Genomic DNA, 27921 nt, shown 5'->3' with positions numbered 1-27921 from the left:
GACAAGGAGGAAATCATGTTCGTGCTCATAACCTGCATATTTCGGCAGCAAAGGAGAGTGCTGGTGCTGGTACGTCATCAGCTGATGGAACGGGTCTAGTAGGAGTTACAGCAGCACAAGTTCAAGTGGTGATGGAGTTTTTAAACTCAAGAAAGTCTGGTTCTCATCTACAAGGTAAAAAGAATAAAACATCCTGGATTGTTGACACAGGTGCAACAAATCATTTTACGCATGAACTTCTTAACATGAGGAGTGTACGAGATATTAGGGCATGTTCAGTTGGATTGCCTAATGGAAAATATGCATACTCTGAGAAAATTGGAACCGTGATTCTCCCTGGTGGATTGAAACTTGAAAACGTGCTTTATGTACCACAGATAACCTGTAACCTAATTTCAGTCACACAACTTATTGATGAGATGAGTTGTATTATTCAATGTACTAACAAATTATGTCTTATACAGGACCGGTCTACGAGGAGGATGATTGGAGTGGTTGAGAGACAAGGTGGACTATATATTTTCTGTGGTGTGCCGCATGTTGAAGTTATGGCTGTGCATGAAGATTCATATGAGTTGTGGCATCAGCGTATGAGACATCCTTCAGAAAAAGTTTTGCAGAAATTGCAAGGTGTGAGTAGATTAATTAAGAAGAATAATGATGCTTGTGATATTTGTCCCCGGGCAAAGCATCGTAGAAGCAGTTTTGCTAGTAGTTTGAGTAAATCGAATTGTATTTTTGATTTAGTTCATATAGATTTATGGGGTCCTTATAAGATCCATTCATCATGTGGAGCACAATATTTTCTAACAATAGTTGATGATTTTTCAAGAGGTGTTTGGATTTATTTAATTCGGAATAAAACAGAAGTTGAATCAATATTTCGTGAATTTGTTGCTCTTGTGAAGCGTCAATTTAACAAGGATATTAAAATTGTTAGAAGTGATAATGGAACGGAATTTAATGCATTACGTGGATATTTTAAGACTAGTGGAATATTTTAAGAAGTGATAATGTTAGTTGTGACAGGTTTTCTGACATGCATAAAAATTATATTGCTGCATTGTCGGCAAAGTCTGAGCCGAAAAATTTCAGAGAGGCAATGACACATCCAGGTTGGAGGAAAGCAATGGCGGAAGAAATACGGGCCTTAGAAGAACAAGGCACATGGGATATCACCGAATTGCCACCTGGTAAGAAGGCTCTAGGAAGTAAGTGGATATATACGGAAAAATATGATGAAAATGGTACTTTGGTACGTTTAAAAGCAAGACTTGTGATTTTTGGAAATCATCAAGTTGAAGGTTTGGATTACAATGAGACGTTTGCACCAGTGGCAAAGATGACAACTGTTCGTATGTTTTTGGCTGTTGCTGCGGCTAAGCAATGGGATGTGCATCAGATGGATGTGCATAATGCATTCCTACATGGAGATTTGGAAGAGGAAGTATATATGAAAATACCACCTGGATTTGCTAAGGGTAATCCTAATATGGTGTGTAAAATGAAGAAATCATTGTATGGACTAAAACAAGCACCGCGGTGTTGGTTTGCGAAGCTGTCCACTGCATTGAAGAATTATGGGTTTCGGCAATCGTACTCAGATTATTCTCTCTTTACTATGCTAAAGGGAAAGATGCAACTTAATGTGCTGGTGTATGTTGATGATTTGATTATTGCAGGAAATGATCTGGTTGCGCTTACACAATTTAAAGCATACTTGGGTCAATGTTTTAAGATGAAAGATTTAGGAAAATTGAAATACTTCCTAGGATTGGAAGTGGCACGTAGTAAAAAGGGTTTCTACATATGCCAAAGAAAATATGCGTTGGATATTATAATGGAAACAGGTTTATTGGGTGCGAAACCTGCAGAATTTCCTATGGAGACAAATCATCGTCTTGCCTTAGCAACAGGAGATTTGCTTAGTGATGTAGAGAAATATAGAAGATTGGTTGGGCGTTTAATATATTTATCCGTCACCAGACCAGATCTTGCTTACTCAGTGCATATCTTATCTCAGTTTATGCAGCGACCTAGACTGGAGCATTGGGAAGCAGCACTTCGTGTGGTTAGATATTTGAAAAAGAATCCTGGACAAGGAATTCTGTTGCGTTCTGATAATAGTTTCAAATTGAGAGGTTGGTGTGATTCGGATTGGGCAAGTTGTCCTATAACTAGACGCTCACTGACGGGTTGGTTTGTTCTTTTTGGTGATTCACCAGTATCTTGGAAGACTAAGAAGCAACAAACTGTGTCTCGTAGCTCGGCAGAAGCAGAATATCGTTCCATGGCGGAGGCTACATGTGAATTAAAATGGTTGAAACAATTACTCCGAGATTTGGGAGTTCACCATACACAAGCAATGAGTCTTCTTTGTGATAGTCAATCAGCGTTATATATTGCGAAGAACCCTGTGTTTCATGAAAGAACGAAACACATTGAAGTGGACTGTCATCTAGTCAGGGATGCGATAATAAGGAAGATTATTTCACCTTCTTATACTCCTACCACAATACAGTTGGCGGATATATTCACAAAGTCGTTGGGGAAAGCTCAGTTTCATGGTCTATTGTCCAAGATGGGCATTTGTGACCTGCATGCTCCGTCTTGAGGGGGGTATTGAGAATATGTCTAAGACTAATTAGGAAGGTCTCAGATATACACGTCTCTTAGAACATAAACTAGGAAAGTCTGAGACTGATATGGAATGTGTTTATACTAGGAAGTCTAGGAAAGACTTATTCTAGGAAACCGAGACTGATATGGAATGTATTTCTATTAGGACTCTATTATGTGGTCGCACATATATATATCCTTGTAATCAGTTATGAAGAGATATGAAATAATATACACAAAATTCTTAACAAAAATAAAACCTTACTTAGTTTTATGAGTTGTTTTTTTCGGATTTATATTATAGTCGTTTGTGTGTTAGAATCGACTAGGTTTATACACTCAATCTGTTCGTAGTTATGTGTGTACGACTATAATGGCCTAAGTTAAATGTTAGATCTATTCTACTGTAATTTCTGTGCCAGTTTCGATTTCAAGAACAACAAGTTGTTTTTAATCTTTTGTTACCAATTTTAGTCCAATATTTAAAAATCTACCTAAACTGAGGCAAACATTTTTCGTCCAATAATTTTTGGATTAATTTTTGTCCAATATTTAAAAATCTATCTAAAATAAGCCAAACATTTTTCAATTCTCAGCTGACTATAACAGCCAACCATGGCAGGAGAAATCACATGATTTCTTTGAATTTGGTATCTTCGAATTTGGTACCTACAATTCCACCAAAGTGATCTTCTCCCCGAAAGTTTGAGGATTTGAATACATAAAATAAGTATTTGGGTTTTTGTTTGCCCACACAAAGAGTCGGGAAGTGTTTATTTTAGCCATTTAAGTAGACCACGGTTACACAGACGCGGACGTGTAGACGCAGACACGACACAACACAGACTCGGATATTAAAAAATTCTTAAAAAATTAGGACGCAGACACGTATATACATATTTTATTTATATATGCAATCGTGTATTTATACAACAAAGTCAAGTATTTCGATTCTAAAAATTAAAAAATGATGTTACACGTATGTAAATTTCAAAAAAAGAAGAAGATGTCATTTTTTTATACACGCGGAAGGTCAAGAAATCAATCACTATTAAACACATGGCACAGTCAAAATGCATTCTTAGAACAATACATGCCCAACTAAGAGCATACGTGATGCCATTTCCAATTACAAAACCCTAATAAAGACCTAAATTATTGATCTAAATGTTTGTCTTTCTTCATTTAGTTACTAATAGTAAAAATAAAGGAAGAAGTTTAAATGGAAATGAAAAAAAAAACTCGTCAAACCCGAGTCATCGGTGCGTCCAGACCAGCCGCGTACAAGAAGCGCAAATTGGTGCGTCGGACATGCGTTGTGTCAGCGTCCCACGCGTGTCCTTTGTCCGACGCGATTCGGCGCGGACACGGCTCAAAAAATGGAGCTTCTGTGCGACTTTGAAGTAGACTAGGGCCGGCTCTGACATTAAAGCGAGCAAAGCTGCTTGAGGCCACAAAATAAAAGGGTCCACAAAATTTTGAAAATCCTCTTTAAGCTTTTCCAATGGAATGTATGTGAAGATAAATATCTAAATCCATTAGGATAAACATTTATTTTCCTAAAATTCTTCTCCAATCCAACTTTTTAAATCAATGTGTAGATGACATGACTTAATTTTTGTTATATTGTCAAATTGGTCTAGTTTTAGACATTCACCATGAGGATGTCAAGCTATCCTACTAAGCTTTTACTTAATTAAAATTAATTCCAATATTTTAAATAACCATTTTTAGCTCTAATAAAATTTTAAAGTTAGTAAAGATAAAATTTACATTTAACAAAAGATGATCACAAACAACACCATTTGAGATAAATTATTTTTTCCCCTATGTGTATGAAGAAATAGAATGAGGATGACTTGTTTGTGTTTTCACCTAGGAAACACACACAATAACCATCGGAAAAGCTCTTAGCTAACTGAATGGTATCATATAGTATGAAAGATACATATCAGCAACACACATCCCATACATGTCATGCTCATGTTTGGGCACATCATGGAATCTCTGTTATATACCTTTGGCATAGTAGCATACTTTATGAAATATATACTTCTCATACTTTATTTTGTTCATATGAAATATATGTACATGGTATTTGTGTATTCACAAATCACACTTGATACGTTGTTGTTTTTTTTTGGACGATTATTCCCACTTGATAATATTACACATAATATCTTTCTGTGAGTTCTAATATTAATGTTACACTCATAAAAGAAGGGAAATTTATGAATGTATATTTAGTCCTAATCTGTTTATAAAAATCTCACATTTTTCTATTATTTTGTTATTAAAAATTCAAAGTAGAGATCTGATTTTAGGGTGTTAATGGTGATTTTTTTTCTAGTTACATGTTATGTACTGGTTTCATATTAAAATTCTACACAAAGAATTGATCTTAATGTGCCAATGGTGATCTTTTTTCTCGGTCAGCAGTGGTATATTTTCTTTCTATGGATTATCTTTTTCCCATTATAAGGCCACAAATTATTTTTGCGCTTGAGACCACCCAAAAACAGGAACCGGGCGTAAAATAAATTTTTCAGAGTTTCGTCATTCACAACGGTCGTCAAATGATTAAATTTTGGTAGGGAAGTTGAACAACTTCTGTTTTCCCAAGGAAAACAATTAAATCATCATTAGAAAATGGGAAATGACGATGATTACTGCAATAGTATTATATACTAGTCTTATAATCCCAAAATCAACAAACTAAAAAAAAAACGGCTAGAATTGTGAAATAGGGACGCTTTCAAGGCAGCTGTTGTGTGTGTTACGGACTCACAGTACAATAACAAGAGTCGAAAAGCTGTGCGTACTGTTGCGAATCTTTGTTACTTGACGCAATGCTGGTTAGTTGGCTAGCTCCTTCTAGCTAGGTCGTGTCTTCTCTTTGTAATGGCCCACATACATACCCCTGTAAAAGTCCAGTTGTTGTCCTCGTTACCTTTATTTTCGGCTTTCCTGTCAATGTCAAATATTATTGGCAATTTCAGAAGTCATGGAAGATTATGTTGTTCATACAAAAACATTCCCCAGAAGAAATGAGTGTCCAATATTACTCGGGACGCTTTTACAGCTTGGCAGCGTCGCCAAATCTGTATGGTTGGAGCTGAAACGCGGGTTATTCGTTATTGGTAAAGATATGCAGCTGCTACCCGAGCAGACATATATCAGTGCTCAAAGTAATCTAACCAGTATGGCAGCCTCCTTAGTGATTATATCAATCCTAGTATCTTTTAGTAGTGTGATTCATTGTGATTTAGTTAGTTCGGTTGGTAATGGGCATTTGTTGCGTTCCCTTACCTTAAAATGAAATAAAAATAGTTTGTTTCGTGTATAGTTTTGATCTACCACATTTCAAATTGAGAATTGATAATCTCATAATATAACAACAACCAAGAAAGTAAAGTAAAGATGAAGAAAAATTTATTATTTTCAGAGAAAATACTTGATACAGACAGATTCAATTCTTCAATTCAGACACATTAAATATGTTTGTTTTCAATGACATGTTAACTAAAGTTAATGACCTCTGACTAAAGTTAATAACCAATATTACAATCATTACAAGAATTCCTTATTATCCCCTCAAACTGATAATCGAAATAAGGATCAGTTTCAAAAGAACTAATGAACATGATTAAAGTCAATGACCAATATTACAGCCATTACAAGCAGCTCAATTATTACAAGTATTCCTTGACACATTTTACTGCAATATTCTGTAAAATCAATATCCGAAGACTGACATAAAGCTGTAGAAGTACTAGAAGTATCTGCAAAAGAACCAAGCAATTGTTGAAGAAGAGAAGTAAAGGCTGGAGCACATAACCCTTTTGTAAACAAGGCTGCCAACTGCTGATCTGAAGATATATGTTGAACATTCAGGAAGCCACTAGTTACCAATTTTCTGACCACATGATAATGGATTTTTATATGTTTTGCCCTGGAATGAGATACAGGGTTAGCAGACAAGTAAATTGCACTTGTATTATCACAATAGAGTGTAATAGGAAGTTGTAAAGTAATGTGTAACTCAGATAATAAAGAAGAAATCCACTCTAATTCTGCTGTTGCAAATGATAAACTCTTATACTCTGTCTTCTGCAGTTGATCTTGACACAGTAGGTTTCTTTTTACTAGACCATGAAATCAAAGAACCACCAAGAAATATTGCATAACCACAAGTAGATCTAGATGTTTCTGGACAACTTCCCCAATCTGAGTCTGTATAAGAAAACTCATGAATATTGCCTTTCCTTAGAGTAATACCATATCCAATTGTACCCTTCAAATATCTAAGGATTCTCTTGACCAATAAAAGATGAATATCTGTGGGAGCATGCATGAATTGACTAACATAATTGGCTAACATAATTGACTGAAAAACAAATATCTGGTTTTGTTAAACACAAATACTGCAACATACCAACTATAGTCCTATAAGCTGTAGCATCTTGCAATAAAACGCCATTATTGGTTGATACTCTAGGACCTTTAGCTACTGGAGTGCTGCATGGACTACATTAAGTCATGTGAGCTTTATGAAGTAATTCAAGTGTGTATTTCTTTTATGTCAACAAAATATCAGTTTCAATTCTATGAGCTTCTATCCCCAAGAAGTAACTCACATCACCCAATTGTTTCATATCAAATTTAGAACTTAAAAACTGAACCAATTGATCAAGCAAAGAAACTGAAGTACCAGTCAAAAGAATATCATCCACATATAAAAGGAGCACCATCATTTGAGAACCAACAACATACAAAAACATTAAAAAATCTGAAACTGTTCTAACAAAGCCATAAGACAGTAAGGCAGAACTAAATTTTTGGAACCAAGCCATTGGTGCCTGTTTTAAACCATATAAGCTCTTCTTCAGATGACAACACTTTATTAGGAAATTCTTTGCTAATAAATCCTGGCGGTTGTTTCATATATAAATTTTCAATTAAGTCCCTATACAAAAAAGCATTGGAAACATCCAATTGCCTTGTAGACCATCCTTTAGTAATAGCAATGCACAAAACAACTCGAATTATGGTGGAAATAACAACAGGACTAAAAGTCTCTCCATAGTCTATTCCATCCTATTGATTATAACCCTAAGCAACCAATCTGGATTTACACCTATCAACAATACCATCTGATTTCAGTTTAACTCTATAGACCCATTTGCATCCCAATATATTCATATGAGGTTCTGGATCCACTAAATCCCATGTGCCATTTCTCAGCAAAGCCGCATTTTTATCTTTCCTAGAATCTTGCCAATCAGGAATTTGAATTGCTTCTTTAAAACTTTTTGGTTCAGAAAGAGTATTAAGCAAAGTAAGAAAAGCATATGGAGGTGGATATTTGACAGAAGCATAAGATATATGATCAAGGTAAAATTTGGTTTTGACAGTACCTTTTTGATACCTTTTGACAATTTTGGAAGAAGGAACTGGAACCAATGAGACTGAAGAAGTATCTTCAATAAAAGGAGTAGAAGATGTAAAACAAGGAATTGAATCAACTAAATATTGAGAAGCAGAATCAGTAGAATTTGAAAAATAAAATTCTGTTTCAGAAAAGATAACATGTCTAGAAATGTAGGTTCTTTTAGAAATGGGATTGTAACACTTATAACCTTTGTGTAAAATGCTATATCCAATAAAAATGCATTTTAATGATTTAGGTGATAATTTGTCATCTCTGGAATGTCCTAAGAAAGGATAACAAACACAACCAAATACTCTCAAAAAAGTATAATCTGGTACATCACTAAATAGAACTTGAAAATGAGATTTATCAAGAAGAATAGGAGTTGAAATTCTATTGATAAGATAAGTAGCTGCAAGAAAAGTATCATACCAGTATTCTTTATGACAAAAACCATTAAAACGAATAGTATTTTCCATTTCAGTAATGTGTCTATGCTTTCTTTCAGCAAGACCATTCTGTTCTGGTGTCTTTGGACAAGAAATTCTCAGTTGAATACCAGATGAATCAAGAAAAACTTTCAAACCACCTTTGACTAGTTCACTTGCACCATCAGTTTGAAAGGCTATAATTTTTGTTTTAAAAAGATGTTCAGTTAAATTTTTGAAATGCTCAAAACACTGTAAATCTTCAGTTTTAACTTGCATTTGATAAATCCAATGAAATCTGCTAAAATCATCAATAAAAAGAATATAATATCTATAACTTGCTAATGAAGTAACAGGAGAAGGACCCCACTCATCACAATGAATAAGTGCAAGTGGAGATGAAGCATGAGAGGTAGATAAGGAAAAAGTAAGTCTTTTACTCTTTGCCAACTGACAGGGATGACAAATACTCTGTGAATGGTTAGACATGACTAAGATATTTTTATTAGAATGAAGTTATTGAATTATCTTAGAGGAAGGATGCCCTAACCTGCTATGCCAAACTTGAGGAGAAGCAAGAAGAGATGAAAAGGCATATTGTAACATAGGTGTTGATATAGGATACAAATTATTAACCGTTCTACCCTGTGCTAATAAAGCATGACTATGCAAATCTCTTATCTCACAACCAAATGGATCAAAAGTAATATAACACACATTGTCCTTTGTAAACTGAGCTACTGACAGCAAATTATGTTTCATGGCTGGCACATGCAAAACATTATCCAATCTAAAGTTTGTTTTTGGTGTTCAAATTCTAGCATTACCAACAAGAGAGATAGACAGAGGCATACCATTGTCAATAATAACAGCATCCTTGGCTCTGTAGTTAGAAGTCTTCTGGAACAAAGTCATATCTCTAGTCGTATGTGTGGAAGCTCCACTATCAGATAGCCATACTGTATTTGAAGAAAATGGATCATCATTAACATTCAAGCTTGTGAAGGCATGTTGAGTATTACCAGAAGTAGTAGCAGCATCAGTAGAGCAATTAACTTGAGTATCAGCAGTAGCATAATTAGCTTGAGCACTATATCCAGATGAATTACCACCATTTGAATTACCAGTTGGAGGTGGATGATATCTAAAGAAGCACCTAGTAGCAATATAACCATTTTTCTTACAAATATGACAATACATTTTGGAATAATCCACATAAGGTCTTCTATCACTATTAGAATTTGAAGTTGACCCATTAGAATTTGAACTTGACCCATGTTGATATTAACTATGTTTATAATTTCCACCATTACCATTCTTATTGTTACCACCATTCCTTCTATTATTATTGTTATATCCATTAAAAGCATTCTAGTATAGAAAGCAGTTGAATTCTGGTCATCGTAAACATTTGTAGCTTGATGTTGTCTGTTAGCTAGAAACTGTTCATGAGAAAGTTATTTTGCTTTCAATTCACTAAAAGTATATAGTGTTTCCTATTTTGTAAAGAGATGACAAACACATCATAATCACTACTCAAGCCATTTAGAACAAACATCAGCAAATCTCCATCATTAACCTTATCTCCAATTGCAGCCAAACAATCAGCCATGGACATGATCTTCTGAAGATAAACTACAATAAATTGATTTCCTTTCTTTATTCCATGTAGCTGAATTCTAAGAATATTTTTCCTAGCAAGAAATTTAGTTCTAAATCTAGTAGCAAGATAATCCCAGATATCTTTAGCAGTTGCCAGACCAAGAACATCACCACTAGTAGTTTCAGTAAAGGTAGCCTTAAGACATGTAGACACAAATCGATCTAACTTTCTCCAAGAAATCCAAGCTGGGTTTACAGTTTCAACTCCATCAACAATAACTTTCTATGGTGGTTCTTGCAACTCACCATTCACATAGCCAAAAAAATCAGTAGAAATCAATACACCCTCAAATTGATCACGCCAGAATAAGTAATTTGACACATCCAATTTCATAGAAACAAAATTTGTAATATTTGTAAAGGTAAGTGATGAAGAGATACCAGATCCAGCGGAAGACGATATTGCAGAAGATGAATAAAAATTGTTAATATTTGTTGAATTACTTCTGTTGCTGGTGTTGTTTCTTCTAATATTGTTGTTACGATTTCTGTTGTAAGTACTTGTTCGAGTAGTAACCATAAAAGGATCAAGAAGAACCCCAAAACTTGTGTTAAAGTTATTAAAACTGAATTTCCAAGAAGCTAAAATTTGTTGACAAAATTATTAAGCCGTAATGATGAAAGAATCACAGGATCGTTACTTAATCTGATACCATGAGAATTGATAATCTCATGATATAACAGGAACCAAGAAAGTAAAGTAAAGATGAAGAAGAAGTTTATTATCTTCAGAGAAGAATACTTGATACAGCCAGACTCAATTCAGACACATTAAATATTGTCGGTTTTCAATGACCTGTTAACTAAAGTCAATGAACTCTGACTAAAGTCAATGACCAATATGACAATCATTACAAGTATTCCTTATTACAAATGAGTACTAGATTGGCCGAATTCGGACTCCTATTTTTACAAAAGAACAAAAAGGTGTATCATGACGGGTGCGAGTTCTCCCATATGCCCACCACTGTGAATCAGTTATCATTTGTTGGTAAGAAGAGCTATCAAACTCCATCGGAATGGTTGTTGTCGTTGTTTTTGTCAAGAGGATTGGCCAGTATGGGATGCATATGGGGTTGCCAACTTGCCATTTCCAATATAGTCAGTAGTCGGCGATTAAATGTTGTGGGAAGTAATAAAATCAAAAATCCCCTTAGACCTTTGATCAATGTTAGAATTTGACAGGTGGCAAGCAGTGATCTTTGGTTTTCAAGAAAAATGAAATTTCGTGCTTTCACTACGAGGTGCCAAAGTCTTATTTCAGAAAAAAAATCATATATAATGTATTAATCAAAAGAATAATTAGAGAACTATCAACTGGTATGATGGTTCTCATACTCCCTCCCAATGTGGAGGTGGGGATTCGAACCTCATAACTTCCAGAATTCGCAGAGGTGAGAGTTCGAACCTCATAACTATGAGAATCCATTCTAATCTAAGGAGTTTGGAAATAGTTTAGGGATCACAAGTATATGGTACCAAAAGAAAAAGAAATCAAATATGTTTTTTACAAAAAAGCAAATGTGAAGGTAGCAAAGTGTCATCTAACTCTACTGATTTTGCTGGTGCACGTTGTTTTCGGCAAGAGGCTTGGCAAAGTAGACCAGGGGATTCCTAAGCCTTGCGGTGGCAAAGTAGACCAGGGGATTCAGCCCGGAAAGCTAGTTTCTTTCCTCTAATGCTCCACATTTTTCATTTTTCTTCTTTTTAATTTTTTTTTTCTATATTTCTTGTGTCCATTACAAATTGTTCGCATCTAAAGAAATTCTCCATCCTACTTGGTAGATTTAACTAGTTCGACTTTTATTTCTTTTACAAGAGAAATGATACGAAGACTCTTAAAGAACAAACATACTGGTATTACATTTGATGCTCTAGCTAAATGTCAATTGCTACGATATCCAAGCATCAGCTCATTACAGAGCTAGTCTAAAGAGTCAAAAACAAAGCAAATTACATGAATTTGAAACCGGGACCTGTTCCATAAGGATTATGGTTCGTAAAGAATATTAACTAGTAGTACTGTAAAAATGAAAGTAAGGAACAAAATATAAGGATTCTCCTCGTGAATTCTCAACACTCCATTACACTTGTCTTTTGAATTGACCATTGAGTGTAAGAAAGACAAGAATTATAGATTAACCGAGTGAGACAAGAAATATGACTAATTTCTTCCGTTTCTAATCCAAATGTTAGAACGGCTGCCACATTTTCATAAGTTTTCTCTCGAGATATTTTAGAGAACAAAACCTAATGAGTTTAGCATCACCTATAAAAATATGAGATATTTAAGTAAAGTTTACCGCTCATACAACTTGTTTTTAGGGATTGGCTTAAACAATTTGCAACGTCCCGTGCTCAGTTCTATCCAGTTTTCTTCAACTTCTCATTTGATTAATTTAAATAGTTTACCATCTTTTACTTCTGTTTTTGCACAACTATTACTGAGCTTAACTATTCTTGACAATTTGCCAGTGTGGTTTGGTGATGTATTTCTAATACTTGGATTTATAATGATTTAGTATCGAGTATGGTTAGTATGCTAATGGGCATTAATTCTTCACTTAAAATGAACCAAATAGTTTATATTTACCACTTTTTAGTGAACTAGACATGTCAAATTCATTCCCGTTCATTGTGCCTCACGTAACAATTTTTAGGACTCCTCATGCTTATATGGGAACTACTCATTTGAAGGAACACACGCTCATTTATAAGTGGCATCCATAGATGGCTAAATTATCTTTTAGAACCTGTTAGGTTGGTAGGAGTTAAATCTAACCAATGGGTGACAAAAATTTCTACTAAGTTTTTAAAACTTCCGCTAAATTTTTAATAAAAACCACCATGTTACAATAGATGTCAATTCCAAAATCGACCAGGTTGAAATAAAACCTAGTTAGTTTTATGACTATTTTTCCCCCAAATTTATGTTAGGGGAATTTACAGAAATAAGCCTGTTTTTTTTATGATTTGCAAAACTAGGCCTGTTTATTTATTAATTGCAAAACTAGTCAAGTTTTGACCAAAAGTGATGGATGGAAAGTTAGCTGCAGTTATCTTCCAGCTGTCCATATCTTCTTAGCTAAAAGGACGTTTTAGTCCTTCAAATCTTCATCAACGACACAGATTGCATAATAAAGAGAACGTCTAAGATGTCCCATATAGAGTACATGTGCAGGAGATCTAGCCACATAAAATCAAATGCCAGGATTGGTCATACTCCAAAAGTCAATTAGTGAACAACTCTAAAAATGATTAAGAAATATTCAGGTTTGGTCCGGATGCTTGCTGCTTTGTTGCCGTAGCTCGTGAATTGCAGGTGGAATAGATGTAACAACGACCAATGGAGGAGGTGATGTTGTGCTGCTATTGGTATACTGATGGTTTTAGGGGGACCTGAACTGCAGATGAAGTTTGTGAACTGTGGATGAAGTAGCGACTGGTGGTGGTGTATGCATGTGGATGCTGGTAATATTGTGGAACTGCAGGTGGTATATGCTGGTGGAGATGCAAGCGGGTGTATGAAGATGGGTTTTGGAGATGGTGGATGGTGATGGATGGAAGTTGTTCAACGAGCTTTCTAGGTCTTCCTTTTATAACCTCAGTTTCTCAACTTCTTAATTAACACGAAACCAAGTTTCCTAATCCTAGCTGAACACAAAAACTGAACTGAATCCTAGCCATCCATCAACCTTTACCAACAACTTTCATTCTTGTTCTTAGCTGTTATATCGGCAGAAAACAGACCCTACGTTCTTCAGCTCATTACCCAATTTCATAACTTCGAAATCCATGTTCTAATCCTTGGAAGAAGCCCGCTAACCCATGGCTAGAGCAGTGGCAAAGAGAAGAGACGTGAACTGACTACTTCAAGACCTGAACTGTCGTTCAGGCTTTCTGTCGAAAACCTTGTATGTGTGAAACTGGGAACTCAGAGATGACCATTTTGTTGTTGTATGATCTCCCCTTTAACCTGCAATCGAATTGGAGAAAAACCCATTCTCGTATACCTTCTCAAATACACATACATTCACTAATCAGTCACCGTTCATCCCTCAAATCAATGGTGGTAGCTCAAGTTCTTCCCTGTACGGCAGCCAACATCTTTTTGGTTTCAAATTTGCTTTTGATGTGAAATTTCTCTGGTACGAGAAACTTGTAGTCTACATTTCAAGAAATTACAACAGAGTCAGAGATAATGTACTCTGAACATGAAAAATAAATAAATAGCGAAGACCATTTCCTTGTGGCATTTCAACAAACAACTCATGGATTCTGAAAATAAGTACTCAAAATTCAAATTTTGTTATGCTTTTGTATAAACAAATACGTAGAGATTTCAGATCTCAGTTTCATCACCTGATTTCAGATCTCAGTTCCTTTCCTCTAGCTCAAGAATTTGTCAACGAGCCATACAATTTCAGACCACATCAAACCCCTGAGCTCCCAAAATTTGTTGATGTACTTTTGAGAGAAATTGAAATAGTTGGCTTGAACCTTAACCACAAAAACACCATAGATCGGACTCAAACTTTCTCAAAACTATGTTCCTGGTGGTGCTAACATCCGCGGTTAAATCTCTTCTAAACATCCACCATTAATGTTAATTAGGTTTGATTAGAGAAAAACCCCTAAACTATCTCTTGATTTTAGCAAAAGAAAAAAATTGATTTAGAAGAACCAGAGAGAACTAATGAGAAGAAGGAAGAACAAAATGAGAATAGGATGGACGAGATTCACTAAAGCAATGACGCACGTACAAAAAAGTTATTTTGGTAATCTCAACAAGTTCATAAAATCTCCCTGCATGAGTAATTGACGATAAATTGACGAGTCAACGCGATAAATTGACCGAGATAACAAAAATGGATGGAATCCGTTTAACTTGCCGAGTTTTGCAATAAATAAAAAAACAGGCCTAGAAACAAAAATGAGGGTCCAAAACAAGCCTATTTCTGCATATAATCCTTTATATTATAGTCGTTTGTGTGTTAGAATCCACTAGGTTAATACACTCAAGCCGTTTGTAGTTATGTGCATAAAAATCTCTACAACTACATCACCTAAGTTAAACTTACATACCTAGTATTTTACTGTAATTTCTATGACAATTTTGATTTTCAGAAAGGCTTAGTTATTTTTTTTCCTGTCAATTTCATCAATATTTAAAAATCTACCTAAAATTAGTGAAACGTTTTTCAATTCTCAACTGACCGTAAAAGCCAACGATGGCACCGGAAATCTTAGAATTTGTTTGAATTTGCTACCTACAATTCAACCAAAATGATCCTATCTCGCCAAAAGTTTCAGGATTTGAATACATTAAATAGGTATTTGGGTTCCCGTTCTCCCACACAAAGAGTCGAGAAGTGTTCCTTTCAACCATTTAAGTAGACCGTTTTAGATGTTCGTCATTTCATAATGGTCATCAAATGATTAAATTTTGGTAGGGAAACTTCTGTTTTTCTGAAGGAAAACAAGTAAATCATCATTAGAAAATGAGCTTCTCTCTTCAACCAAGGGAATCCAATTATTAGTAAGTCAATGTTCTCGTTGATGGAGTTAAAAGTGTCAAACTGTTTAGGAGTCTTTGGGCTTTCTATATGGGTCTTCTCACAATTATGGTAATTAGAATTATTTGAGACTACCATTTTGGTTAGGATTTCCATAAAATTCAGGCTTTCTTAAAATGATGTATGGGTACTACTACATGTAATGTGGGGTGTACAATTCCAACTTTATATAAATATATAAAAAATATTTATCGAGCAAAAAAAAAAAAGTTGGTGAAAATGGGACATATTCCCGGTTTTCCCTCAAATGGGAGAACTAGACTTGCTGAATTTCATTAAGCAGTATAGCAACCTCTTTAGTGACTATATCTATCCTAGTGTCTTTGATATTCCATTAGAAGTACAATAAACTAGATTTGCTGAATTCCCAAAACTTAATCCCGAGTGAGATTGGAAATATGACTTTATTTTTCTTATTCCTAATCAAAATGTTGGAGTCTTCATTACTATTCATTGAGTTTTCTATGAAGATATTTTACAGAACAAAACCCGATGAGTTTAGCATCACCTGTAAAAATATAGAGATATTCAAGTTAAGTTTACCGCTCATACATCTTGTTTCGGAGGATTAGCTTAAACAACTTGTAGCATCCCGTGCTCAGTTCAATCCAGTTTTCTCCAACTTCTCATTTGATTAATTTAAATAGTTCGCCTTCTTTTACTTCTATTTTTGCACGGCTAACTATTCTTGACAATTTGCCAGTTTGGTTTAGTGCTGTATTTCTAATACTTAAATTCATAATGATTTAGTATCAAGTATAGTTAGTATACTAATGGGAATTCTTCACTTAAAATGAAACAAATAATCTAATAACGTACAATTTATATCTACCACTTTTTACATGTCTAATTCATTTCCGTTCATCATGCCCCATGTAAAAATAAAAAGATGTGGGTGTAAAAAGATTTCATGAACGCAATTTTTAGGGGTGGTCATGCTTTTTCGGGAATTACTCATACGATGAATATGTTCATTTATAAGTTAACCATGGCATCAAACCAACTGGGGCTAGCTTAGTTGGATAGGGACGAACTCTCAAATTGTTGGGTCAGAGGTTCGAATCCTGTCACCTGCGAATCGTGTCAAAAAAGAAAAAAGTTAACATAGCCAATTGGGAGAAAATTTTTTTACCAAAGTTTTAAAAGCTTTGGTTAGATTTTTAATCAAAAATCTACATATTGCAGTAGACCTAAATTTTAAAATCGACCAAGTTGAAAACAAAACCTAGTTAATTTTATGATTTTTTTTTAAATTTATATTATCATCGTTTATGTGTTCGACGACGTTTATACAATCAAGCCGTTTGTAGGTATGTGCATCAAAAACTCTATGACTATGTCCCCTAAGTTAAATGTTAAACCTAGTTTGATCCTATTGTAATTTCTATGCAAGTTTTGATTCTAAGAATGACAAGGTGTTTTCAAACATTTTTTATTTTTTTTTGCCAATCTTCGTCCAATGTTTAAAAATCTACCTAAAATCAGTCAAACGTTTTTCAATTCTCAACTGACTGTAATAGCCAATGATGACAAGAGAAATCTTATAATTTCTTTGAATTTGTTACCTACAATTCCACCAAGGTGTCCTATCACCAAAAGTTTTCAGGATTTTAATACATTAAATAAGTACGATGAACGAAGGTTTTAATATATCAATTTTTTCTTGAATTCTTGATGAGCGCTTTTTCCACGGGTGAGTTTCCAAAACTACCTCATACAACTTAAATTTGGGGGATGAAAATACGGATCCTGGTGATTTATGGAGTTTCATGATGATTGAAGGTTTGATGAATGGTAGCAAAACCACATTATTTTGTGTGTTACAATGTACGAGATGAATGCTAATAATACCACTGTTACTAGCAAGCCATAATTCCTAGAAGATCTGACTATTTCCATACCAGAGATAAGGAATAACACCATTGTTAGTTTGTTACTTTTCTTTCACCTGATATGACATACCCATGCACAACTGCTCCCAATAACCACCACTGGATCACTATCCAATGAACGAATGAGTATTGCACATCAAAAAGGATTAGTTCTTCGTGGAAGAAAAGTAAAACATCAAAAAATTAGTAAGGTGAAAGAAAGAAAAATAAAAAAACTGATACAAAATTGCGAAACTTAAATCGAAAATCAGATCGAACAAAAAAAAACGGCAAAGAAATCAGCAAAAGAACCGATCAATCATCAAGCAGAGCTATTTTTATCAAGATTCCTAACAGTTTATGACTAACGAGGATTTGAGAAATTTTGATCTGTCCTCATTTATTAGTTTTTAGTTAGTTTACTTTTCCTAATAAATTTTCTTTTATCTTCTCTTTAATGTATTTACTACTTATATAAATATGGAGTATGACTTTTGCCTAGTAAAACGACATACCGATTGAAAGAAACCGTTTCACTGATACCAGTTTTATCACCTTTCATCGCTAAATTTAGATGACTGTGCTCTTTATGAATGCTAAAAATCACTAGATATGCTGGCTGGGGTTTTAGTATCGTTTATTGGTCTACTTCTTAAGACTGATGAGCACTTCAGTCAAAATACATGGTGTACCAATATTAATAAGAAAGGAAAACAATAACCTAATAATTAAAGAGCACACTCCTTTTCTATTTTTTTTTATTATTACTTCTTGCCATTTTTCAGCCTCAACTATTCTGAAAAACATAGACATATTTCGGTAAGGTTACGCCTTGCCCTTCTTGTTTCTGCCGATCCCTACCTGGGCTTGCGATTGGCTTAAAGAACTTGCAATGTTCAATGGTCGGTTTGGTGCAGTTCTCTCCAATTTCCCATTTCGCTAATTTGAATATTTTCTCTGCATTTTAACTTCTGTTTTCGTTCGGTTACTACCAAGCAATAACAGTGTTAAACTATTCTTGGCAGTCCCTTTGGTTTTTCCATTTCCTTTCATTTTATAATGATTTAGTACGAGGTATCGTCGGTGATGTGCATTCTTTCTTTCATGTATAATTTATGTCTACCACTGTTGAATGATGAACTGCCCAATGGATTCATTTTTCGGTTCATCATACTTGTATTTCTGCATAAAACAAAAAATAATTGTTATAGGGAAAACCATATTAGTTTGGAGATTCTATGGGCATAACATTTTCATGTGTAATCTCAGTTTAACTTAATAAATTATATGCTTCAAAAGAAAAAAAAAATTTGGAGGAAAATTGACTTGCGTCAAATTGGGTTCACAAATAATAGCGTGTTCATATTATGTATGGATGGGGATGAACACACCATGGATGCATCCGTGACTGTGCAAAAAGAGGACAAGTCGGAAAGCTATGTACTGTTGTGAATCTATGTGACTTTAACACATTGCTGGTTTAGCTATTAGCTAGGTCGTGTGCTTTAAAAAAAAAGAAAAAGAAAAAAGCTAGGTCGTGTGTACTCTTGTCACGTCCCGCACATACATTACCAAAGGCCAGTTGTCTTTGCTTTTGCATCCAAAAAGTCTATCAAAGCGTGCATCATTGTGCTCTTCTTGAAAACATATGCCAAAACAAAAGGAGTGTCCAATATTAGGATGCTTTTACAGCTCGACACTGATGCAATAGATTCAACACAATGTTGTCTAGAGATATGAATCACTTCATTCTTTTACACAAATTGGCACGTGGGTATATTCGTTATGGTCAATACATAACAGCTACATCATGCACAAACTATTCTTAAGCAGCTTGGAAACCTCTTTTCTAATTGAACTAAAAATAGTTTGATTCACGTATAATTTCTATCTACGACATTTCAGATGAACTAGACTCGCTGAATTCGGTTTTAATCCATCAAACTCGTACGTCTCTGGTATTCTATTAGAAGTACAATGAACTAGACCCTCTGAATTCCCAAAACTTATTCCAAAGTGAGATAAGGAATATGCTGCAAGTTGGCTTAAATAACTTGCACCATCCCCTGCTCAGTTCAATCCAATTTTCTCCAACTTCTCATTTGATTAATTTAAATAGTTCGCCAATCTTTTACTTCCGTTTTTTGCACGGCTACTACAGAGCTAACTATTCTTAACAACTTGCCAGTTTGTTTTAGTGCTGTATTTCTAATACTTTGATTTATAATGATTTATATCAAGTACGGTTGGTGTACTAATGGGAATTCTTCTCTTAAAATGAACTAAGAAGTTTAATCATGTACAATTTGTATCTACCACTTTTTAGTGAACTAGACGCGTCAAATTCATTTCCGTTCATCATGCTCCACGTAAAAAACTAAAAGGTGCGTGTGAAATTCTACCTAGTTTTAAAAACTTTAGCTAGATTTTTAATGAAAACTTACAATAGAACCAAAACCGACCAGGTTGGAAATAATCATTTGTGTGTTAGAATTTACTAGGTTTATACACTCACGCAGTTTGTAGTTATGTGCTTAAAGAGCTCTACAACTATAATCGCTCAAGTTAAATGTTAGACCTAGTCGATTCTACTCTAATTTACGTGCTCGATTTTAAAAAGAGCGAACCTCACTGAAATTTGGTATTTCCCGAAAAGGAATGCTGATGGTCTAACTCTGCAACAAGGTAACAACCATGTGGGAGTCGGACTCAGTGTGACCCGGTGAGTGACCATCTCAGATTCATACCAAACCTGCCTCTCTAGTTAACTACTCTGGTTAGGTTAGATTCAAATGAATGATGCAGGCAGAAATCGAAGTTAGATGAATATCCATGGAACTATCTCAAGGTGTTAGAACTGTGAAGGGTTTGTTTTAAATCTCACTTTCAGTAATTCTTAATTTTGTTCTGTTCATGGATTTGTTTTCGAATTTGTTATTGAATATTTTATTGACAGGACATGGTATACTGGAAACTGTTTAAATAGTTTCAGGACAGGTGTTTCATGAAACGTCTGCCAGACAAAGTTCTTGCATGTTTTCTGTTGGTTATTGGTGTCATACAAGCAAACTTGTGTTTGATTGTTTGTAGTTTCTCCTCAAAAAAGTTCTGGTGTGACATATGCTCGGGAGATCGTTGGATGAAATTTCTACGAGTAGTAGGATGTTTGGTTTCATGTAGTCACGGAACAAGCAGAAAGAAAGAGCCGCAGCTCTTGCTTGTTGACGATGATGGTGGATACAGAGGTATGGACGGGAGGTTAGTGAATCCCTGTTGTGGAGTTAATACTCCATCTCCATGGATGAAACCAATTGAACGGTTCAGCATGCTACCAGATGCATCATGGGACAACCAAATTAAAGTCCATCGGTGTGGAGTTTGAGACTTCATAAATGAGTCTTAACGTAAAACAGTTAAGCAAGCCGGTGTGTTCAGTTCAGCATGGTAATGATTGGGTATGCATGGTACAATATGGTTGGTGCGGGCGTATGTATTTGCTTCTGTGTTTGCAGGATTGAATGTTTGCGGGATTAAGAGGATATACACAAAAGTGGAGTCTGAGACTTCACGGAGGAAACAAAAGGTGGTGCAGTCCCACATCTAATCCTGGTTGGTGTTATGATCCGGGTTCACAGTGTTTGCAACATATAAAATTTATACATAGTATACAACTTTCAGGATAGACAATCCAAAGGAAAGTAGTGATGGAACAAAATAAATATGTTCTATATTTTATACGGTCGTATAAAATAAACCAGGTGCCACTCTAAAAAGGTGGTATCAAATAAATTGGGTAGAATATTTTGTTGCATTATAAATTTAAATGGGTAACTGATTCACATAGTGTATAAAACAATGTCATTTCTACGAAACTTGACAATTCTGGTTTCTTATTTACAAGTTACAAGAATGAAATTCAAGTTAAGCAGTAACTTTTTATACTTTGCTTTAAGCCATGTACGTATTACTGAACTAGATCATAGTGAACCGTATAACTAGATTTGAGATTCGTTGAAAACAAATTACATTTAACCCATTTTAAGTTAACATCACAACATAGCAAAAATTCAAAGTTCACATAATTCATTTATGGCTCACTGGAGTCGCTATTGGGTTTTACGAATTATCTCGCCGACATATTGCGACCATGAAGTTCCTGCATATAAATTAAGAACTAAACTACCACCAAGAAGAAGATAAAACGGGTTATGAATTATTCAAAAAGCATAAGGTACACCACATACATGTGCAAATAATGTATAACAACTCCAAATTATAAATGTTTATATATGCACAAAATGTTATCTTACTTACTGTTCCGATTGGCACTTGAAAATCCCAGCCTCACACACTAGCTGAAGGGAATGAAAGGAAGAAATGAACCGGATTCTTTCCAACCTTGGGAACGTATAGTAACCATAGTTCCAAATTGGCCAAACTGAATCTTCAGTTCTTCAGGTTTAACTTAATGGCAACTACAAGATGAAACTTAGCTTATATAAAGACAACTCTCTTTATTGATGTTTAGAAAATCTCTCAAAACTAAACACAAGCTCTAATCTTACTCCTATGATCAACCACAACTTTGGTGATCATATATATATAGAACTATGAATTACTTTTCCTAGTTCTATTACCTTATTACATGTCTTTCCTTTTCTTAGAACTAGATGACTTCTAATTCCCTTAGGATTACATCAATTGCCTTTTCTTATCCTAACCAACTTGTTAGAGATTATCTTAGGCTTAATGTTGAAGTTTAACCAACATTCTCCCCGTTAAGCTTCAACCTTACCCGTGACATATCTTGTACTCCAATCAGTTGTCTCATTTCTTCAAACTTGATCCGAGCTAATGTCTTTGTCAATATATCTGCTTTCTGCTCAGTTCCTGGTATGTGTTCAACGTTGATGATCTCCTTCTCGATACATTCTCGTATGAAATGATACCTTTTGTGAATGTGTTTCGTCTTCCCATGAAACACTGGATTTTTAGTGAGTGCAATTGCAGACTTATTATCAATATTGATGAGAACTTTTTCAGGTTCTCTTCCTTTGATTTCACCCAACAGTTCTTGAAGCCATATTGATTGTTTAGCTGCTTCTGTTGCGCCCATAAACTCAGCTTCACAGGATGAGAGGGCTACAGTGTCTTGCTTCTGTGAACACCATGTAATAGGTGATTCACCTAGATAAAATATATGACCAGTTGTAGCTTTTCCATCATCTTGGTCAATATTATGACTGCTGTCACTATACCCAACAATTCCTTTTGATCCTCCTCGACCATACTTCAATCCACAACTGATTGTTCCTCTTAGATATCTCAATATCTGCTTTATTACATCACCATGAGACTTGCGTGGACTCTGCATATAACGGCTTGCTACTCTCACAGAGAAAGCCAAATCTGGTCTTGTGTGTAATAAGTATCTTAGGCATCCAACATTTCTTCTATAACTCGTTGAATCAATCTCTGCTTCTTCTTGTGCCTTTGAAACTTTAAGTCCAAACTCCAATGGTATCTTAGTTGGATTACAAGTTTCAAGTCCTGCTTCTTTCAGAATTCTCCTTGCATAAGCTTCTTGTTTAATCTGAATCCCATCTACTCCTTGATGGACTTCTATGCCAAGGTAATAAGTGAGTTTTCCGAGGCTTGACATCTCAAACTTTGATGACATTTCTCTCTTGAACTCATTGATCACCTTAAGAGAGTTTCCGGTCAAAAATAGATCATCTACATAGACTGCAATCACAAGAAGCGTTCCCTTTTCTTCTCTTCTGTATACTGATGTTTCTTTAGAGCACTTAACAAATTTGATTTTTCTTAAGATTTGATCTAACTTTGTATTCCAGGCTCGAGGAGCTTGTCTTAGACCATATATAGCTTTTGATAATTTATAAACCTTATGCTCGTGTCCTTTTACTTCAAAACCTTCTGGTTGTTCAACATACACATCTTCACTTAGTTAGCCATGCAAGAATGCCGTCTTTACGTCTAAATGATGTATTTCCCAAGAGTTTGATGCAGCTTCTGCTATTAAGAGACGAATTGTCTCTAGTCTAGCAACTGGTGCGAAAACTTCATCAAAGTCTATGCCTGATTCTTGAACGTAACCCTTAGCTACAAGTCTTGCCTTATATTTGTTAATAGTTCCATCGGCATTTCTTTTAACCTTGAAGATCCACTTGAGACCAATCACTTTTACCCCACCTGGCTTATCAACTAGAAACCAAGTCTTGTTTCTGTTGATTGAAATAATTTCTTCTCTACATGCTTGTGTCCATTTAGTCGAGACCTTTGATTCCTGAAAATTCCTTGGTTCATCATTAATAGTAAGTAGCATAACCTCACATTCTTCTGCAGCTTGAAGAACATAATCCTCCAGATTTTGTGGCTTTTGTATCTGTCTTGTTGATTTTCGCAGTGGAATGGGTTGAGTTATTTCATCGATCTCCACTTCTTCTTCTTCTTCTTCTTCTTGTTCTTGTTCTTCTTCTTCTTCTTCTTCTTCTTCTTCTACTTCTTCGTTATTCTCAGTGTTTTTATTATTCTCCTCTTCTTCTTGATTAACATCATTGTTTCCATTGGGATTGATGATTATGGGTCCTTCGCCTTCATCAATTACTTGACCCCATCTCATGTGAAACATTCCTGGATCCCTACTTGGTCCATCATTAGTTTCTTTCCAGTTCCAGTTTGCTTTTTCATCGAATACCACATCTCGACTCACTATTACTCTTTTCGTTGTTGGATTGAATAATCTGTAAGCTTTGGATCCAGGCTCAATTCCTAGATGCACAAGAGTCTGAGGTCGATCATCCAGTTTCTTAAGAGTTGCAGAATCAACTTTTGCGTATGCTTTGTAACCGAACACTCTTAAATGATCTATGTTTGGTTTTCTCTTTCGCAAACTTTCATATGGAGTCATGTCTTTCAGATCTTTCGTAGGTATCCTATTTATTAGGTATGTGGAGTGTCGTACAGCTTCTCCCCATAGATAATTAGGTACCTGCATAGCCTTTAAAGAACTTCTTGTCATCTCCATTAGATTCCTGTTTCTCCTCTCCACCACTCCGTTTTGTTGTGGTGTATATGGTGTTGTGAGTTGCCTTTTGATTCCATTTGACTCACAGAACTTGTTGAACTCTAAGGAAGTGAACTCTCCTCCTCTATCAGTTCTAAGCACTTTGACATCCTCTTTTAACTCTTTTTCTATCAGATTTCTGAAAGCTTTGAATCTGTCAAATGCTTCACTCTTTTCTTTCATAAGAATAGACCACATATATCTTTAGAAGTCATCTATAATAACAAATATGTATTTTTTATTTGCAAGGGCTTGTGGTGTAATAGGACCACATAAATCAGCATGAAGAAGCTCTAATGGCTTTGAGGCTCTGAATGTTGTTGCTTTTGGAAAACCTTGACGCGTTTGTTTCCCAACTACACATGATTCACAGATCCTTGATTCATCGTTTATCTGTGGTAGCCCTCGAACCATGTTGTTCTGAGACATTGCCTTTAAAGTTCTAAAGCTTATGTGTCATAATCTTGCATGCCACTTCCATGTCTGATCTTCCAGTCTCATATTCAGACACAATGGACTTCCAATCATGAGCCTTATCTTGTAGAGTCTATTTTGTGAGCTTGAGACTCTAACTAAAAGTCTTCCACTTGGGTCATGAACTGTTAGATAATCTTGTCGCATTCTAACATCACATCCAACTTCTGTATCTTGTCCTAAACTTAGAATGTTGCTTTGTAAGTTTGGGATGAAGTAGATGTTTGTGACAAGCTTCTGTTCTCCGGTCTTGCTCTGAAATAAAATTGATCCCTTCCCTTCAATTTCTACAGAAGATCCATCCCCAAACTTCACTTGTCCTTTGATTTTCTCATTGAGTTCAGAAAAGTAGTGTCTCTTACCAGTCATGTGATTGCTGGCTCCATTATCTAAATATCAGATTCCTTCTTCACCATCCTTTGATTCTTTGTTCTTTGGTATTAGTTTCCCTTCGTTTAAGAATACAACTTCGTGCATGAAAAAAGTTGTATCTTCTTCCCTTGTTTCATTATTGTTTGCTTCTTCCATCTTTTGTATTCTTTCAGGGCATACAGAGGAGAAGTGTCCTGGTTTATCACATATGTAACAAATAATGTTTGATCTATCCTTCTTTTCTTTCCATTGGTTTTGATCATTCTGACTTGTTGTTCTATCTTGTGATTTAAACCTTCCTCCCCTTCCTCGGCCTCTGTTTACTCTACCACCTCTTCCACGACCTCTTCCTCTTGTCGCAGAGTTTTGTTGGTAAGAGTTTGTGTACAAGATTTTTCCTTGAGTTTCTCCATTGTTTTCTTCATCAAGGATTCTCTCTTCATATGCTTTCAATCTTCCAATTATATCTTCATAGTTAGTCTTATTTAAATCTAAGACTTGTTCGAGAGAATCTATGATATGAATATACTTGGATCTTGGTAAACTGTTGAGAAACTTCTTTACCAGTTTATCTTCATTAATGGATTGTCCAAGTGACGCAGCTTTTGAGGCTATCTCTGATAGCTTTCCTGCAAATCTATCAATAGTATCAGTGTCTTTCATCTTCACTCTTTCAAATTCAGACATTAAGGTTTGCAGACGAGCTTCTTTAACTCGATCAGCTCCGAGATTACGTGCCTTTATTGCATCCCAAATTTTCTTTGAAGTTTCTTGTTCACCAACTTGTAGAACAAGACATTCTGGTATTGCTTGAAAGAGTAAACCTATAGCGATGTTTTTCTTATCTGCATCATCTGTTCCTGGTTCAATTGTATCCCACACCTTGTAGATTTTCATCAGTACCTTCATTCTCATGGCCCATACTGTGTAGTTTGTGGCGTTGAGGATTGGAACTTGTATTGATGGTGGCGTGAACTGTTTTGCACCCACAATGGTGGTTTCGTTTTCCATGGCTCAGAAACAAGCTCTGATACCAATTAATGGCAACTGCAAGATGAAACTTAGCTTATATAAAGACAACTCTCTTTATTGATGTTTAGAAAATCTCTCAAAACTAAACACAAGCTGTAATCTTGCTCCTATGATCAACCACAACTTTGGTGATCATATATATATATAAAACTATGAATTCCTTTTCCTAGTCCTATTACCTTATTACATGTCTTTCCTTTTCTTAGAACTAGATGACTTCTAATTCCCTTATTATTACATCAATTGCCTTTTCTTATCCTAACCAACTTGTTAGAGATTATCTTAGGCTTAATGTTGAAGTTTAACCAACATAACTGACCATGCAAGATTCTAGAGATATCGTGTGAGGGCTCTCGAAAAGGTACCATTCCAGAGCTCTTTCAGTTGAAGAGCTAGGACGAGCAAAAGCTCTAGCTGCTGTAAAGTAATATTCCAATTCACTTTCAAAGTCTTCAATGACTTGCACCTGGTTACAAGCTTCTCTGAAGCATTAAAGCTGACTTTTCTATGAAGATTAGCGAAGTTGAGAACTTCTAATGATGTCTAATTTTCAGATAAGAAACTCAACCATCTTCCCCCTAGATAATCTATGTTGTTCCATTGTATATCCATCTCTGTCAAGTTTCTGAAAAAAAATCAGAGTTATTCTACCAAGTGCTAAAATAGATTGAAAATGGTAAGGCAAGTTAAGAATATAAACGCAGATCGCTAAGAAGGAAGAATAATTTTTTTTGAATTTAAAGTACTCCGTATCTAACAGTTTCTACTTCAGGAAAGTTATAGTTGCAATTGATAGCGTTATGATCACGGCTAACCATGTTTCTGATGCAAGGTTGAGCGAACAAGCAATAGGTCACGGGTTCGAATTCGCGCACATACAAATTTTTCATTTTCTTCTCATCTCCAAGGGCGCGTAAAAGAACAACATAAAAACATTAAGTGATTACTTTGCATAGAGGTGCTTGAACAGTTGGTTAAGGTAGCAGCGTGTGTGTTCGTGGTCACGTGATCGAATCCCAACACACACACATATTTTTTAATCTTCGCACAGTTATCTCGCAGAGTAGAGGAGCACTTGGTCTTTGATTAGTTCGCACAGTCCTTGATAATTTTGCACAAGGGTGTTAGCGCAGTTGGTATGGTGCGAGAAAATGCAAGAGGCAGGTCAAGGGTTCAAGTCTCACTTCTCACATTTCTTTTTGCCGCGCGACACTCATACATTTCAAGGCATTTATTCACTTCTTTGACAACAACAACAAATCACATGAAAGCTAAGTACCACTTTCCTAGAAAATTTCAATTTAACAAAAAATAAAACGATTTTTGATTTGGTTTACAAAGCGCGATACAATCGCAAAATTACAAAGAT

This window comes from Papaver somniferum, chromosome 5 (genome assembly GCF_003573695.1).
Source record: "Papaver somniferum cultivar HN1 chromosome 5, ASM357369v1, whole genome shotgun sequence".
Lineage (NCBI taxonomy): Eukaryota > Viridiplantae > Streptophyta > Magnoliopsida > Ranunculales > Papaveraceae > Papaver > Papaver somniferum.
The sequence above is the reverse complement of the archived record's forward strand: the minus strand, read 5'-3'. Positions refer to the sequence as shown.